The sequence below is a fragment of the Buteo buteo genome, chromosome 4 (genome assembly GCF_964188355.1).
Source record: "Buteo buteo chromosome 4, bButBut1.hap1.1, whole genome shotgun sequence".
NCBI classification, from domain to species: domain Eukaryota; kingdom Metazoa; phylum Chordata; class Aves; order Accipitriformes; family Accipitridae; genus Buteo; species Buteo buteo.
Genome location: NC_134174.1, coordinates 28,265,729 through 28,279,559, shown reverse-complemented (window position 1 = coordinate 28,279,559; position 13,831 = coordinate 28,265,729). Strand labels below are relative to the sequence as shown.

The 13,831-nt window shown below is 39.1% G+C and overlaps 1 protein-coding gene across 3 annotated transcripts in view; it reads left to right on the top strand.

Annotated features, from left to right (window-relative positions):
* The window catches only part of CTNNA3 (catenin alpha 3), a 541,251-nt gene that overhangs the window by 502,278 nt on the left and 25,142 nt on the right, over positions 1-13,831 (top strand). The gene's annotated exons all lie outside the window — the stretch shown is intronic.

The window sequence follows — 13,831 nt, the reverse complement described above, 5'->3', positions numbered from 1 at the left end:
TTTGAATGCGACCGTCCAGCCAATTCCTTATCCAGTGAGTGGTCATCTGTCAAATCCATGTCTCTCCAATTTAGAGACAAGGATGTCGTGCGGGACAGTGTCAAATGCTTTGCACAAGTCCAGGTAGATGACATCAGTTGCTCTTCCCTTATCCACCAATGCTATAACCCCTTTGTAGAAGGCCACAAAATTTTTCAGGCATGATTTGCTTTTAGTGAAGCCATGTTGGCTGTTACCAGTCACCTCCTTATTTTCTATATGCCTTAGGATATTTTCCAGGAGGATCTGCTGCATGATCTTGCCAGTGTACCATATATTATACTTTGGGTTTGTGATCATGTAAATAAAAGCTTCTCCATAACTCCATGTCCAGAGGGTAGTTGGCACCTTCAACCTTTAGCTTGGCCTTTCTGAATTTAATTAAGTGTTTAGTTATGCATCTGCCAGCATTCCTAATGGTTTTCTTCAAGTAGTTTGTGTTTTTAAATTGCATTGATTTATTCTGTATTACCTTCTTGAGGCCAGAGGGGAAGTACTTTCTGCTTGTTTATATATGCCATTCGTTTTACTAAGTGTTAAAACGTAGGGTCAGATCCTACCATGCGCTCCATCCCTGCTTTGTTCTAAAAACATAGAAGAGACTTCAAAAGTTAGAAAAACGTGACAATTTGATGTCTAGTAACTTCATTTAATTGCGTGTGTGGTCCAGGAACTCCCCATGTAGTCATTTGCATCCCTGAGATAATGGATGGACTTGCAACAGCAGACTGAGTGCAGACAAGGTGCAGACTGAACTGTAGCCACCTTCACCAAGAAGGACATAACCAAGTGGTGCAGGAGCTCTCTGGATGGGAGTTCTAGAGCATCCTTAAGGTTTCCCCAGGCAGCTCCTGTGGTGTTGATAAACAGCCAGGGTAGAGAATCTGGCCCATCCAGACTCTCCAGGCACTTCCTGCTGCAAAACTGATGAAACTCTACACAGGAGATACTTGTAAATAGCCAGTAGAAACTGGTGCTGCAGATGCCGAACTGGTGACTTAAGACAGTCCGTTGTACCTCACTAAAGTCATGAGGATGCATGTAGTTTGGTTAGTGAATAGCAATGGATTGATTATGCACAGGCTGGAGTGGTCATGTAGGGCCACAGGCTAGCTGAATGGTAAAAAACTCAGCAGAAGAATGGTTTGGGAAGTCTCTCACAATCCAGCTGAAGATGCTGTTGTGAGGGCACCTGGAATAGAGAGTCCAGAGAGAGACCAACTGTCCTGTTTTAGAGAGATGATTTCCCACAAGAGCATTACCCTGTGCCAGTTCCCAGTAACTCAGTTTTAACACTCTATTCATGAGTATCTGTGCACTGCTGTAAAATTTCAAAAGGTAAGGTCTGCCATTAAGTGAATTTTTTTAATGACACAATTAAACGAGGAATAAATATCCTCAAAAAATCACAGCATAGTGGTCATAAAGCACCAAATTTAAATTTGCCATTTGATTTTTAACCTCTACCTTTTGGGATTCACTGAGTTTTAATTGCCGTAACAGGCCTTGCTACAAGGCATGTTCTGAAACAGGTAGGAAATAGTCTGGATATATATGTGGCTAGATTCTTCTAAAGAAAAAAAATTAATAGAAAACAGATGCAACAAATGATTTTCAGAACAATTAATTTGCTTTCTTTCATTGGAGAACTGAAAAGATAACACTTGGAAGAACAAAAGCGTTTCTTTCATGTTTTAAGGGTTACAGCATAGCAAGAGGCTTTATAAGACAATATTGACTTATTTAAGTGGCATTGCTATATGTTTGCACTGTACTGCTTACATTCATATTTTATTTCATTAGTAGTCCTCCAATGGCTTTTTTCTGCTTCCAGGCTGTTAAGACTTGTGTTTTCTAGACCATGTTGTAACTCTATTGAAAATTCAACACATGGTCCACAAGAGTAGGAAGCAGATGGGCCACTCTGCAGTGGGAGTCCTTAGAGATAATGCTGACTTTCTGACTCGGCCATAATTCACCTCTGTGCTTTGAGAAAATGCAGATACGGAGCTGCAGTGCCGTTATATTTGAAACATATAGCCAAACACCTCCATGCTTGCTCTTTCAGCTGTCATGGGAGACAACCCTAGAGTACCTCTGCAGACAGGCTGTCAGTGCCTACGAAGTATCATAGACAGTGTGTCTGGCCTGTTCATAATGGACAAGATTTGACATCTTCTTCTGCATTGTCCACTTTGTTGCACAATCCAGGTCAGACTGCAAGGAAGATGTGCATTTATTAACATGTATGCATACAATTCTAATGTTATTTGTTCATAACCAAATAGTTTCGACTTACAGGAAGGCTTGGATTTTAAAAATTACTGAAACATACAGTCTGTGAGGCTACTGGATGGTTTCTTATATTAGAAATGTTAAAAGTTTCTGGATAATTTCTGGTCGTGACAGGGAAAATAGGAAAAGGGAGATTGATGAGGCAAATAGCAGAGATTTTTCCTGTAATCAACAAAACAGTAACTGTAGGTATGTAACAGCGGTTAAAAATGATAGACATCCAAATTAAAGCCCATGACTGGTAAGGTCTGCTGACCCTTCTTAGCAACTAAAAAAATCAAAGTGTCCTTTGAAAAGCTGGATTTGGAAGCAGAAAGAGATGGAGAGCTAATGAGAGGAAGAAGAGATGAGAAACAAATAATTGATGCCTGCTTTAGATACCAGAACTGCCTCACTTGTGATGTTCTGGTATTCTCTTACATTGTACCAACAGTGTTTGTATATGGATGTGATAAACAGATCCGAGGGAGATTTAGAGAGAGATTTCTGGTGGTACAGGGAAAAGTGGCTATGAAATAGCTAACTGGGGGAACCAGTTTCTACATCTGTAAGTTGTTTCCTCTGTAACTAAACGAAATGCAAATCATTGAGCTTCATGCAGGGCATCTGCTCAGTAACAGCATCATCAAATTATTCAGGTGTGCTACATTGTACAAACCACTGCTTTTGTTACAATTTCATCTCTATTTTTAATAAACTACTACCAAACACAGAAGTGCTTCTATGTTTACATGCACTTAGCTGAAAATCTAAGAATTGTGAGTGGTTTCCATACTTAACACTTGTGCATGCAGATGGGCACCCTTGGACATTTGGACTTGTCTTGCAGTCTTTGATGAAATGCATCATCAAAGTGTCGACTTTATACCCAGTTGAGACCTGCTGCAGCAGTATTTTTATCTCTACAGGCTTTTGGTTGGTTGGTTGGTTTTTGGGGTTTTTTTTTTGAGTCCAGTGTAAAATCCACTGATAAAATAATTTAGTAACAACAGCTAGCATTGTGAAGCACTATGAAGTGCTTTTCATCTTCAGCTCACAATGACAATTTTATATTGTTATTAGTGTTTTGTTTTTTAATATATACACCTCCTGCAGCTGGTCTCAACTGGATAGAAATTTGGACATTTTCATTAACGCATTTCATCAGGTTTGGCAAGAGAACTCCATATATCTTTGAGAAGATTTGGACTTTGAGATCTATAGGTGAAGGGAAAGGGTGTCTGCCTATGTGCACAAGTGTAAGTATGGGAAGATCTCACAATTCTTAGACTTTAACCTCTGTAAGTGTATGTAAACATACAGACACTTCTGTGTTCGGTTGTTGCACATACAAATACTCAATGCATATGCATACACATCAGTCAGATGTACAGACATGTATCCCTTTGATGCTTTGCTTTCCACATTCTGTTGTTGCTATGATTAGTTTTGTCAGCCTTCTGATTTAACAACTTGTAGTCAGGGTTTCGGCTCTCTTCCACCTCCCAGGCTACACGTACAGCTCCTCTACTGACATACCTTCTTTTCTGTTCCCACTTGACTTCTGCCTCAGGTTCTCTTCTATTCTCTTCCATACTATTTTAAAATACAGTTCCAAATTATGAAGCATCTTTGACAGGTAACATAATGTTGAGTAACTATTCAAGTAATATCAGCATTTTTTCCCTACTAACTATTTCAGGATTTCTCAGTTTCAAAAGCATCATGATTAGAATGATGGAGCAGCACTCTGCTATATAGGACTACATTCTGAAGCAAGAATTCCTTGGTGTTAAGCCATATGCTTTTCAAAATTGGAGACCAGAAATAGCACTTCCAGTGACAGTTATTTTGCAATACTGTCATGTTCACCTTTGATCCTGCAGCCAAGTTTTTCTAACTTTTTTTTGCATTTTTCTAACAGAGCTTATACAGCTGACAAAATAGGATATGTGAGCTTAGAAACAAGAGTCGTTTGTCCTTTTCATGTTTAAATAGCTGCATTCGTTAGTCAAAGCAGAGAGAAGAAGAAAACACAGCATTAAGAAAAGGTGTATTATGCTTTTTAATATTATCAAATATTTTTTCCAAACAGTAATACAAATGAAGGGCATTTTGTTTGTTGTTATGCGGTCACATTGTATTTTACAGGGTCAGGAACAGACACTATCAAGGATGGGCCTACGGGCTTTGGCAGACTTGATAGCTAGGGACCATGCCGTCTGAAAGCAGCTGGGGGCAAAGCGGGAGGCAGGGCCATGCTGTTCTGCATCGCAGTGCCTGAGGGGCTGTGGTGGCCCACGAATGAGAATCACTGTTGCATAGGCATGGCACCAAAGATGAACTACAAATATACCATAGAGTCTCCGTGATGTTTTGTGAAATTACCAGAAGATTCAGGGTTTTTTTCAGAGACCACAAGAAGTGATCATGGTTTTAGTGAAATTCGGAGATTTTGGACATTGCTATCAGAACTGAAATTGTTAGACCCTAAAGGCCTTTGAAAAATCTGCTTCTGTATTGTCTACTAAGAGCTGAGAAGATTTTTGATTGCTCTATTTTCATCTTGGGTGGCAAAAGACAGGAAGAGCGAGCAGCAAAAAGAAATAAATGACTGGGTTCCTCTTAGAGCAAAGCCTTGTAAATAATAGCTTGCTTTATTTTGTAAAGCTAGTGAAAGCACAAAGGATTTGGGGAGAGAAGGATGACCTAGATAAGAAAATTACCAATGCGAGATCAACAGTGATGTATCTAGATAGTAGAATCTGTCCCAGAGCAGAAAAAGAAAGAAATCATAGGGCTGATATAAACTTGTATTGATGTAAAAAAAATTGCTGTAAATAACAGTACTTTCCAATTCCCATTTAACTGCCACACTGGTGTGAAAGATTTAACTACTCCTGTGGATTATTACACTGGTTTTCATTTTCAGTATTTCTTTAGCCACGGTTCCATTATCATTCTGTAAAGATCTGGGAGAAGAGGGAAGTATAGTTTGCCTCCTGCCAATTTAACTCAAAGGAAAAGTCTGGACTTTTCAACTGTTCTGTGTTTAGTATTTTTCCCACTTCCTTGGTTTCTTCAAAGCTAGTGCTGTAGAATTCATTGGGCTAATTATTGCAGGTTCATGGAGAAATTGTGTCATTTCCTAGTGTTCCCTATAACAGAAGGGGGCCACTTTGACAGAAGAGATGCCTTTGAGACAAGACATGCATGATGTTAGATAAGATGTCATTGTTGATAGAGCATGTAACCATATGAGTGTGTTGTGCCACGTAACCCAGTGACTGCAGCTGAGGAGGAATTCCCATGTCAAGATTTTTCACAGAGCCTTACTGCTTATTCCACCATAATAAGCTGAAGCTTAGGAAGCAAACCCAAACGTAATCCATTCCATTGACACTCAGTCTTCTCTTTTCTAAATTAAGTCTTATGTCTTTCTGGGAATTCTCCTACAGAGACCTCGTTACTGTAAAAAAGAGCTGAAGTTTTACTTCTCCTCTGTGTTTACCATTTTCCCACTGCCTTTCCTTCTGCAGCATGCTATTGTTGATTCATGATGGATTTGTGATCCACTGAAACTCCAAATTGCTTCTTACTGTCCTGTTGTGTAGGGACTGACTCTCTACTTGTATCTGTGCGTTTGATTTTCCTACCTGAGGGCTCATATCCTTTTTTAATTGCATCTACTTTTTCTTCCATACTTTTCTCAAGATAATTCTTAATTCCAAGTCTGGCCTCCCAGTTTATTTCCTTCTCCTTCCACATCACTATGAAGTTTAAGTTCATTAAGCATTCTTTTTTTCCTTCATTCAAGTCATAAATAAGGAACTGAGTAGCTGTCCTGGTTTTGGCTGGGATAGAGTTAATTTTCTTCCTAGTAGCTGGTTTAGTGTTATGTTTTGGATTTAGGATGAGAAGAATGTTGATAACACACTGATGTTTTCAGTTGTTGCTAAGTAGTGTTTAGACTAAGTCAAGGATTTTTCAGCTTCTCATGCCCAGGCAGCAAGAAGGCTGGAGGGGCACAAAAAGTTGGGAGGGGACAGAACCAGGACAGCTGACCTAAACTGGCCAAAGGAATATTCCACAGCATGTGACGTCATGCCCAGTATATAAACTGGGGGGAGTTGGCCAGGAGGGGTGGATCACTGCTCAGGAACTAACTGGGCATCAGTCAGCAGGTGGTGAGCAATTGCATTGTGCATCACTTGTCTTTCTTGGGTTATATTTCACTCTCTTTTTGTTACCCTCAAAACTTGGTTAGTTGCCACGAAGTAGGTGGCAGTTGCTGGCTGGGGTTAAACCACGACAACAGCGCAGAAACCAAGGCAGATGCCAGCAAAACCAGGTTCCTTCTTCTGTTTTTTGCCTCCGTTGTGACAGTGGCCCTTTGATAACCAGTCTGTCTTGGAGAATGCTCTTCCAACAGTTTTGCATCTCCCTTGCAATTATTTTGTCTAGACCACATACTCTTTAGGTAGTTTATGAAAATACAACAGAAGGGAGTTTCAGAAGCCTGTCTGAAGATACATGGTATTTACAGCTTTTAATCTTTCCAGAAGCCATAAAAGCTTATTTTACATTGGTCTGACAATATTTATCATTGAAAAATCATGTTGGCTCTTACTCATCTTTGTTGTATTCTGCATGCTTCCAACTTGTTTGATTGATTATGAATTGATAGGATTTACTGGCTTTCAGCAGACATTTGGAACTGACAGACAAAATGAGGTCAATGGCCAACATTTCTACCAAGAGATTTTGAAGGGCAGCTCTCAGAATTCCAACAGGATCTGTGGCTGACTTCAGCACACTCAAAGGAACCAATCCAATAAAAACCAGTCATAGCCAGATCAGCCTGTGTAATACTCATTTATAAAGTATATTTTTTTCATATATATCACCCCACTCTTGCTGTAAAAAAGACTATGCTTTTGGACCTCCTCTTCCTTATTCCTCTTTGAGGGAGATGCAGAGCTGATATATTGCCAGTGCAGGTGGGCAAAAAAGAAGAGGGAAGAGAAACTTCTGCCTTAAACTCATTTTCATTTCCAGAATTATAGAATATATAGTAATATATATGCTGTGTTCACATTGCCTGGAACTTCACTGACCCGTTCCTGGATCCATATAATCCAGGTATTTTTGCAAGTCTTAAATTCCTTTACTCACAAAAGGTATTTATACCTACAAAATACTATTTAATACAGAGAGTTTACAGACATTTATTTCATGCCTTTTAGAGTTCCTTCCTACTGTCGTTTTCTCATCTGGCTACACTTTTATTTATATTACATCAATTATATTAATGAGTGGAATTGCTTCAGCCATTGCACCTGTAAATGTTGAGTGTGGGTTTGGCCTTAGTCAGTTACACTAGCAGTTTTGCTAGCATTAAGAATTCTTTCCTTCTAATTTCCAAACCTGTAAACTCAGATGGGGATAGAGAGTGAGTTAAAGTAGAACCTTCCTTGCTCCTGTGTCCACAGCTGTAATGAAATGGCAAAGGTCAGCTCTGGGATCCACCTGTACAATGTACAACTACATTCTCCCTAACTGAATTACCTGAGGAACTCTGCTGCCTCCCATTTGTCTAGGTATAACTGATAGAGACATGCAGTCAGGTGTAATAGAAGGGCTTTTTGTTTATAGCCTTGATTCTAAAAAGTGTAGTTTTCCATCCTTGAACAGCAAGCACTTCACAAATTGCATCTAAAACTGTGCGCATTGAGCTGGGAGGGGCAGACAAAACGATCTACAGAAAAAAATGATTCACTCAGTAAGTTAATAGAGCATTTGTAATGAGTGAGGTTTGAATCCTGCTTCCTTATCCCTGTTCCCAGGACTTCACGCCATCACTAGGTTAAAAAAAAAGAAAAAGAAAACTTAAGAAACAGCTCATGGAATAGAGATCAGAATGCATGATGGGAATCCAAATTTCTTAACTGTGCCAGTATTAGAAGCATTTTGGAGAACATCAGTGGGAAGGTAGAAAGAAGGGAGAAACACACTGTGTATTTGGGGAAGAACTGTAGAAGGCACAAGTGGAACCATGGAAAGTAGTGACAACTGAATTAACTAAATACTGTAGTGTATATAAAATTTACTCAATTTGTTTAGGAGTATCTTTCTGTCTCTGGATAAGGTAATGGATGTGCCTTATAAAACTAAACAAACTGATAGCAATGTAACTAATGCACTTTCCCCAAGAGTAGACATGCACCTGAAGTAACGTGATAGCCACCTGGATGAGTGCTCTGACCTTCTTCACAAAGTCAAGAAAAGTTCCAGCTGATTCCCATCAACAAGGAGTCCTTCCCAACAGTCAGCCTCATCCAGGCCAAGGCTGAACCCTAACTGATGATACAAGTTGGGGCTGCTCACACTGGTCTGGCGTTGGCCGGGATTGCCAGACTGGATCCATTGCTGAGCTTTGATTGGAACAGCAAGGACCAAAGAGGTAGCTGGGTCTATACTGGTTTGGAGTTAGTGCCTCTTCTGCGGTGTCCCCAGAAATCCTGTAATGACAGTGGGAGCTGTCAGGATTTGCTGAGCTAGAAATTAGGACTGATGATGTAGTGGTCTGTGCCTGAAGCTTGAGACTTTAATGTGAAAAAGACCACTCAGGTTGTGGTTTGGAGATGACAGTAGTTGCTAAGCTTAAATTCACACCTTGAAATGCTTGCAGTGCTATGAAAGGCTTATGTTTGATGGTAGTTTATGGTGTTACATGTATGTTAGATAGGAGTTTATTTTTTGAGACTGACTGGTCAGTAGAGCTCCCTATTGTTGTTTCTGATGCAGGGGAAGTACAAAACATTTGCTGAGGTGAGTACAGTGAGTAGGGGTAAGCCGCTCAGCTTTGCTCAGAGACAAAAAACTGTCTATTCTGGGAAAATGTGATGGCAAAGGCCTTTTAGATTTGAAGTAATTACCGAGTACAAGTTTCCATTAATGTAAGAATTAAGAGAATAATTTTGATCATTACTTTTCAGAGTGAAATTCTAGAGTGGATCAAAACAGAAGGTAATGCCCGATACTGATGCCTGTTAATCATTCTAGTTAAGTTTAGGCAGACAGAGATGGAGTTACTCTGCAGATGATACACTATTTGTTTATCATGGCTTGGAGCAAGAAGGATTAGATTGAGAGGGTTAGGTCTCCCTTTCACAATCTTCCAAAACCCTCAGTGTCATACCAATTAACATAGTCCAGCTTTTTTCTTCTTAGGATTGTACCTTTCAAGAAACGTTTATGTGAAGCTTTTTTTCTCCTACAACTTCATGGAGGTACTCTAAACTGATTTTGTTGTACACAGTCCAACTACATTCCTTCTACTTAGACTTAGCTGGATGTCTCTCAAATTATTTATGGTCTATTCCCAGTTTCCTCATTGGATAGACCAGGTGATTTTTGAGATCTAGTAACAATCCATCACTGCCTTGGGGGCATATAATTGCTCATAAATACTTTGTGTCTCATCTTTGTTTTCATAGCCTTGAATATGTTACCAGCTTACTTAGCTAGTAAGGTTTTATGCTTGGAAATAGTGAAGTGTGAGGAAAGTAGATGTATTAGATCTTTCATGCAATGAATCCAAATCAGGCATTCAGAATCTACTGTAGGCTGTGAACGCAATGAAATCACTGGGAAAGAATTTCAGTAAATGCAGTAATGGAGTGTGTGAGATGAAGTTTGGCTTTAAAAGTTACAGAGCCTGGAAGCAGGGCAAAAATAGTAAGATAAGGCTGAGTAAAAAAAAAAAAAAAAGTTTACATGGACACCATAGCAAAGAAATTAGAATTTATCTCATAGAAGAGTGAAAAAGGTGGAAAACTCCATGAAGGAGAAATTTTGTGATGCTGTTGACCAGCAGATGGTACATGGTGGGAAGGATTTTTTGATATGTCTTTAAGCATCTGCTGTAGGTGCACAAGCTAAGCTAATCTTCTTAAGCTTCTGCATGCAGATCTGTATTATCTATAGTAATTTGGTTATTTTTAACAACTGGACCAAGTACCACAATAGTCTCACAGATTAGGCAAGGATGCTTCAGCACCTGGTGGAGACGGATCACGGACTACATCTGTAGGAGGAAAGGGATGTTGGTACAATGATATGGAGAGAGAACTAAGTGAAATATCTGAAAAAAAACCCCTCCAGACAGTGAGATGGATAGCTCAGGGAAACAGCCTCCCAAGCAAAGTGGTTTTTTCATACTTCAAACTTGCCAGACAAAATGCAAGTAAATATAAAACTGGTAGGAAGCTGTCTAATGGCTGGGGAAAACAACCTAGATGATTTAATAGACTTTTTGTGTCTCTAACATCTGGATTCAGGGAGTTAATCTGAGCTAGTGGCATTCTGAATCTGCTGATCGGGTGCTAAATCAGGAAAACTGGGAATTCACAAAATGCACAGCTGCACCGATAACATTAGAAGGCAACACACATTGAAACTGGTAGTCATTCACCAAACAACATGAAACTTCTTTGATAAATTTAAAATAAAATCATTGGACTGGAAAAGACCTCAGAAGGGGACTTAAATCATCCCATCATTCGTAACAGATGTCTGTCTAGTCTTTTCCAGTAGTGGAGATGCCACAGCCTCCTGGCTGCTCTGTTCCAGTTCCCCATGATCTCAGCGCCTCATCTGAAACTTCTCCAGAATGTAAGCTCAATACTACCTCCCCTATCCACTACAGCCATGAAGCCCATTTGAAGACTGTTACCATGTGTATCCTACAGCCTCTCTTGCTCATGCTTCCTCCTTTGCCCCACTCCTAACTTTCAAATTTCTTTATCAAAGAAGGGTTTAAACCTTTCAGTCTTTCCTTATTGGTCATATTTATGACATGTCTAATCAACCTATTTGACAGTCTCCAACTGTGTCAAAACTGTCTTCATGGAGACCCACACAGAACTGCAGCTGCAGTCTTACCAAAACTGAGAAAGCAAAAGGAGAACTTTCTTTTGGATATCTACCTATTTGTGTACCTTGGTGTGGCATCTGCTGTTTTCATAACAGCAGTACCTCATGGACTCTGGTTCAGACTGACCCACTGTAATAACCCCTGTATCTTCTTAAAAACCTGCTAGAGAGTTTATATTGCTCTCTTCCCATGCAGTTGATTATTTATGTCCAAATTAAGAGTTTGCAGTTGTCCCCATAGAAATTTCATCCCAGGTTTTTTCCTGTCTGTATCTTCTGTTTGGCTGGTGATTCAGCAGATTTGGTGTACTCTCCCAAGTACTGTTTTAAAAGTATGTAGTGGCTAGAGTTGCCAAACATCATAAATTGGGACTAATGGCTCATTATGCTGTATCCCAAGGCAATTAAACCTGCACTTTATGTAAAAGGGTCTGGATTTTACGTGGAGGTGAAAAATGGAGCACAGATAGTTCTTCTCGGTTGTGTAGAAAAGGAGCCGTCTTTGTATGTGTAACTTAACATGCTGGATTTTCAGCACTTTTTAATACAAGCCTGAGGCATTGTTAAACACTATTTCTAAGCATTTATTTCAAGACTTAGCTGTGGTTCATAGCTCATAAGCATCCTGCCCCACATTTCTTAGAGAATGTAGTGGAGAAGAACTTGAACCATTGGTGCTATTAGGTGGCAAGTGGAGCAGAATTCTTGTCAGTCCTCATTGCTGAGTGTTCCTCTAATGGCTCTCATGGTAGCCGTATTTGTGGTGGAAAGAAATACTTTTCATTTGTTTGAAATACCTTTCTTGGGTAGAATTGCTTCATTCTCGTTAGCCAGATCCTCTGAGGGACTTGCACAGGTACAAGAAAATTGCTAATTTAATTGAACAACTTCACCTTCAAAATGCATGGCCAGCGTATCTTCAGATGTCAAAAAAGCTGCTGGCTGATACTCACAAGGATTACCTAAACAGAAATTACTTGCACTGTTATGCCATCTCTCCTTTCCCTGCTGCTTTAATTCTGGGTTGTGTTCACCTTTTGTGCTGTTTGACTGGTAGACTGGGTTGTAACTTTCCAGGAGGGTACTGGACTGCTTACAACTTGTAGAGCATCTAAAGTACTTGCTATGGACAAGTGACATACCTATGGCCTTTGGAACTTGCCACAGTGCAAATAACAATGAAAACCTAATCAGTGGACTGAGGTGGTGGAAAGGTTTAGTATGCAGTTTTATGAATTCAGTTGTGAAACTAAGAGTCAGAAGGAAAAACATCGGGAAAGGCAAATGAAGGGTATTGTGAAGTTTGAGTACTTAATCCTGGACACATAGGATTGCATTTGCAAATTCGTTCCCCACATACACTATTATTCTTCTATAAACTGGTCAATTCGCTAAATAGGTTTTCCATAAGAAGAAGATACCTTTCTGTAGAAAAATAACACATAAAATACCCGATTCTGAGTTGTTCCAAATGTGGGCTTCAGAAGTTAAGAATAAGGAAATTTGTGAAGTATGATTTTGTAAAGTATTTGTAAAGTATGCTTTTTCCCCAAGGATTAACACATAGTTCTTTGCTAAGCACTCCAATTAATCAAGAAAAGAAAAGATTAAACATTATCTGCCATATTGTGTTGTCATCAGGGTCTTTTTACTGAAGGAAATTTTTGTATAGTTACGTACGATAAGATTTTTAGGCTAAACGAGTATTTTACTGGAATGGTTTCCCTTTATACGTGAAACCATATTGTCTTTGAGGAAAAGGGTCTCCTCATTTGAACAAAGAAGTATAGTCATTTTTTTTTTCATGTTGTCCACTTCCTTTGTCCATTACAAAACTTGTAAATTTATATGAGGCCTTCAGGAATTAAATGTTTACATAATAAAACTAAAAGTATTCCTGTCAAAGACCTTGAAATGCAAAGTTGAGTTTAGTGGGGTTGCTCACTGTATACATGTGTGAATTACAATTAAGTGTTGACTTTAGTTCAGCTGAAGTATTTCAACACTGAAGAAGCTGAAGCACAAGATATTGTGAAGATAATGGTTGTCAATATCACCTACCTTAAGTATTCACATTTTACTTCTTAGTTTCTAGAAACATTCTCAAGTAATTGAAGTTTTTAGGTTTGTGGGGAGGTTGTACAAAAGAAGAGGTTGGCTTCTTGACAAACTGTTCACAAGAACTTTACAGTTTTCCTAAATTGAAAATTCTTCTGTGAATAATTTATGAAATTATTTGGAAACTATTTTCAGATATGGCATATCTGTACTTTGAGTGGCATTTGTTAGTTTTAATTGGAGCCTTGTTCATATAGTTCCACTCAAGCTTGTGTACACCAGTTAAGTTAAAAAAAAAAACCCTACTATTGCTCTGACCAGATATCTATAATGAGTCTCAGAATACATCACTGTGCTGAACTTTCTTTGAACATATTTACTAGAAAATTCCTGCAAGGGAAAGGAATATAAACTTCATATAACCACGGAAATAGCGAATGGCAAAAGTAGTCTCTTAAAATCTGTATTCTCAGGATTTGGCGTGGGTTGTGCTTCCAGTATGAAAAAACTGTGTGACATCCTT